At 40.9% G+C, this 5,213-nt stretch overlaps 1 pseudogene; it reads right to left on the reverse strand.

Annotated features, from left to right (window-relative positions):
- Positions 1–1,282: 1,282 nt before the first annotated feature.
- On the reverse strand, positions 1,283–2,660 carry LOC103752015 (annotated as a pseudogene).
- Positions 2,661–5,213: the final 2,553 nt, after the last annotated feature.

The following is a 5,213-nucleotide window of genomic DNA, read 5'->3' on the forward strand; positions in this document are numbered from 1 at the left end:
GAAATGGGAGGGTGAACAAGGCTGGGGGAGTCAAGGTGTGGAGGGCATGCTTGACTTACCCAAAGATTGGGGGGGGCGGTTGCATGCACAATGAACTATCTCTTTTGGTGCAGATGTGGCAGTTTTATCTTGGGAGTAATCAATAGCTATGTAATTGGATTGAAAACCCTCTCAATGGGGAGGGGGGAACTCATGTGTGGTACTGTAAACCTAGCCAAATACACGTGGCTGGAGAGGTCATAGATCCTAGAGAAAAACCTACTTTTGCCACATTCCTAGATAAATTAATTTCTTACTTTATTAGGCTTTACAGCTGGGTTCCATCATTGATTGATTTTCTTCCTTAGCAGCTTGTACAGTATCCTCAGATACTATGAGAGCTAGTCTTCAGGGAGGAGGCTTCTAGGTCAGTTCCAGCCCCAATGCAAGTCTCATGTGTGTCCTGTCTTCAGCAATAGGGTCTTATCTTCTACTTCTACAAGGGAATAAAGTTAAAATTGGGAAGTGGAGATGATCTGTACTGCAGCAATGTCACTGATGCCCTCTTCTGACGTCCAAGAGCATTGCATGACACAGGTGCACCCACACACTTATATACATACAACAAAAATGAGAATAAATCAAGTTTTGAAAAAGGCAGTACAGCACTAAAAACGGGGAGGAGTAATGAGGATCAATGAAAAGAATGATGTGAACATTTTCTCAGGAAGGGAAGACTGAAGAGTTTCATTGAACAATGAAAAATCCAGTTTATTCAACAATGGAAAGTCCACTTGTGACATAGTATTGCCATGAGGGAAGAGAGAATGATTCAAATGAGTTGTGGATTTTGAAATACTGACCAAAAATTAACATTTTAACAGAAAGAGAAAAGCACTTTTACAGTGTGTGTGTGTGTGTGTGTGTGTGTGTGTGTGTGTGTGTGTATAATTGTATGTGTGTGTGCTACAGACCATACATGGAAGCCAGAGAAGAATGCGCAAGATTTGGTTCTTCCCTTCACAATGTAGGTTCCCAGGATTGAACTCAGGTTGTCATACTCAGTGGCAAGCACATTTACCTGCTGAGCCATCTTGCTGGACCAGAACATTCAACTCAGAGATTTTGCATTATTCCTTTTTTGGTCACCTAGAATTAACATATAGGAAAACTCTCCAAGCAAATTATGAAAGCCTACATCAACTAGACAGTTCTATTTCAGTTGTTTTAATTGCAAGAGAATTATATTTTAAAAAATCAATAGCTACTGAATACAAATATGCAATAATCTCTATCATTGCCATCATATGCAGAAGAAAATTTTCTTTCTACAAATAACTCTGCCCAGAGCTCCCTTCATGTCTCTGTTCCTCAGGCTGTAGATGAAGGGGTACAGCATGGGAGTCACCACTGTGTACATCATGCCCATGACAGTCTCCTTCACAGTTGAATTATTAGCTGATGGACACAAGTAGAGACCAATGATTGTCCCATAGAACAGTGACACCACAGACACATGGGAGCCACAGGTGGAGAAGGCTTTACAGATTCCTCGAACAGAAGGAACTTTGAGAATGGAGGACACAATCCGTGCATAGGACACAATAATGAGCACAAATGGGATCACAAGAATGATGCCTCCTGTGATGAATATCACCAACTCGTTCACATAGGTGTCAGAGCAGGCCAACTTCAGCAGGGCAGACATGTCACAGAAAAAGTGGGGGATCACATTGTCCTCACAGAAAGACAATCTGGCCATGAGCAGGGTGTGCAGCATAGCATGGAATGTGGTCAGCACCCAGGACAGAAGCACTAGAGAGGCACAGAGCCTGGGGCTCATGATGCTGGTGTAGTGTAGGGGGAAGCAGATGGCCACATCATCCTGCATAGGGGATGGCAGGCACTTGGCTCTGCATGTTCTGCAACAATTTGGGCACTGTGACAGAGGAAAAGCAGAGGTCAGAAAAGGACAAGTTGCTGAGAAACGAATACATGGATGTGTGCAGATGTGTGCAACATGCAAATATGACTTTTCTTGGTGTCTTTTTCTTAAATATTTTATTTTATTTTATGTGTATGAGTGTCTTGCCTGCATGTATGTGAGTGCACCTGTATCATGCAATGCCACAGAGGTCAGAAGAGGGCTTCAGATTCCCCTGGAACTGGAGTTAAAGATGGGTTGTAGCGGCCATGTGGGTACTGGGAATTGAACCCGGTTCCTCTGCAAGAGGTGTCTGTTCTTTAAGCATCTATGGCTATGACATAATCAAGGAGGACGCAACTAGGTGGACTGAGATCTCTAAACTGATAGCATCCAAAGTTATGGGGGTGGGAAGTAGAAATCCTGTTAAGAACATTATTTGGCCTAATAATCAGTACTGCCGTGATCCTTTTAGTTCCCAGACTGAATGAATCAGGCTATGGGGAAAACACCACCATTGTAGGTCCCTAGTTCAGAGCACATACCAAATTCTACTGGAGAGTACACCAACCTTCCTAGTACTCCTAATTATTATTATTTTTTAATACTTTGATTCTAGCACTTGCATAGAGTAACTTCTCATTATATTTATAAAGTAGGGCTTACTTCACTTTGGAGTATGTGAAGACTGAAATGGGCTCTGGCCAAGGATGACATGAGAACTCATTGTTTTGTGTTTTACTTACGAGCCAAACATGTCGTTAACACATAAAAATCAAGTGATTTTAATAAAAATGCAGAAAAGAGAGAAGCATTTCAGACTGAGAAATGCTGCATAGGTTAGTATGGCAGAAGACTGAGGTGTGGTTGGTGGAAAAAAAACAAAAAGTTTAGCACTAGAGTTTGGACATTTTCCCTGTTGTTAAAACATTTCAGGAGGTATGATTACTCTAACTCCCATCCTGTAAACCAAGGAAAGAGATCAGCTAGGATATGCTTGTAGAAGTTCATTCAAAAGCGAGAAGGGCAGAAAAGAAGGGGATAAGACACCAATGAGAAAGACGTAATCAAGGAGGAGGAGCCTCCCTGACATCACTGTTGAACCATAACTGAAAGCCACACAGCCAGGGGCCTCTATACAAACAACTGCCTTTTAGAGCTTCAAACCACATTAAGCAGGTGTCTTTTAAATCCTTTAGTTAACATTTCCCCTGAACTGTAGTTAGAAGAATGGTATGTAATGGGATAGGCTTAGTTCTTGGGATCTTAAAAGATGAACTAAATGACTTGCTTAAACTAACCATTCCAGAATAATGCTTACTAATAGTACTGATAGCTGTTTTGCTCCTGATAGTGGGACTGCCTCTACTACTGCCCTTCAAGTCTGAGACTGGTTTGGAACTGCCTCGAGTGTATTCTTATCCCATGTTAAAGAAACACCTACTATAGATTTTTGACATTCTAAAACCAAATATAAGTAGTATCTATTTATATTTATTACAGTGAGCATTTTTACCTGAAGTTGCTAAATTTTAGTAAATGCAGAATTTTGGCAAAAATAGAAAAATTACTTTTTAAAAACCAGTGATATAAAGGGGGAAAAGCAGAACATTAGAGCAGGAAGGGTTGGATGGGGTGGGAATGATAGGGCAGAGCAGAGGGAGTAGGGGAGGGATAAATAACACTAAAGTCCTTTAGAAAAAGCCAAATGGAGAGGCAGGAGAGATAGCTCAGCAGTTGGGAGCATTGACTGCTCTTACAGGGGACCTGCGTTCTATTCCCAGCACCCACATATTGGTTAATAACCATCCATAACTCTATTTCCAGGGAATCCAACACCTTCTTCTGACTTCCATGGGCACTGCATGCCATGGGTACACCTATACACATGCAGGAAATACAACCAAACACATATTTAAAACATTTTTAAAAAATAAAAAAAACAAATGGAAACATGCCACTATAGAAGCTTCTTGAAGTAGATACATGGACATTATAAAAACATTAAAAGGAGTTACCCTCTAACAGGGGAACACTGCCCCTTCTAGACATCATAGGCTAACAACAACAAAAAAACCCAATTCCAGGAATGGATTCCCTCTCTAGAAGCTGCTGACCAGGTCCCATAGACCCTTAAATAATACTGGCCATTGCTCCTGCTCTTGGGTACCCACCAGAAATGCATGGTAAGACCCTATTTCTAAAGACACTACATTCATGAGCTATAGAACAAACAAGGAGAAATAAAGCCGGTGCTGACTTCAGAGCCTCATCTCTACTGGCTAGCATTCATAGTGCTGGAAGGTGCTATGCATACTAATAGAAGGAGAAAATAGTCATTAACCCCACCCAGCTATGAATCCTGTGAACTATAATGAGAACTGGCCTGGCAAGATATGCCTAACAGTGCAATGGTGGCACAAATATTATGGGAACAACCAACCACTCTTTAATTGGATTTAAGGTCTGCTTCATAGGATGCAGCCCACACCTGACATTGATATCAGGCTTAGGAACCTGAGGCTAGACAGGTCACAGAATACAGAAACCTAATACTAGTTTTCTACTAAATAGTTAACATATTAAACTCACTTCTAATGACTTATTGTTGTACCTATAAACACCTGAATAGTTTCCTTTGTAGTAAACAGTGATTAACATGGAAACACACAACTGCCAGTATACAGAGAACAAAAGGCTTCAGAGTGCTTATCTCTGAATAGAACACCTGTATCACACTTCTGCCTCCCAAGGCTCAGGGATCATTGCAGAAGAGGGGCAGAAAGATTGTAAGATTCAGAAGTGGTAGATGACCACAAGGAAACAGAGTTTTCCAGAGAGCTGATCAGTTACTCATATGAACTCACAGCAAGAGTGACAGCATGCACAAACCCCATTCAAGTGCAAACCAGAAAAAATCCCAGCACAGACACGAGGGAGGGAATACAGAAATTATGGCAACTGATGGCTGCTTGGAGGGGCAGGGACAGTCTCTTTCAAGGATGAGATCCTGGTAGGTTAATCAGGCTCCAGTGGATGGACACACACCAAAGGACATTCAGTGACAAAAATTAGACTCTATAGGGTTGTGTGTATGTAATAAAGTACAGTGAAGTGGGCAGGGTGCAATAAAGGGGGGTATGCATAAAGGGAGAGAAATTCCATCAAATTATATTGTATGAAAATCTCAAATTTTCAATTGAAAAAGAAAATGTATTTCTGATTTTTAAACTCCATGCTTAATACAAATTTTATTTAAATTTAAAACTTTAATTCAAGAAATGAAAAAAACAGTGATAGAGCTGTGCAA

This window comes from Nannospalax galili, unplaced genomic scaffold (assembly GCF_000622305.1).
Source record: "Nannospalax galili isolate Female #2095 unplaced genomic scaffold, S.galili_v1.0 scaffold888, whole genome shotgun sequence".
NCBI lineage: Eukaryota > Metazoa > Chordata > Mammalia > Rodentia > Spalacidae > Nannospalax > Nannospalax galili.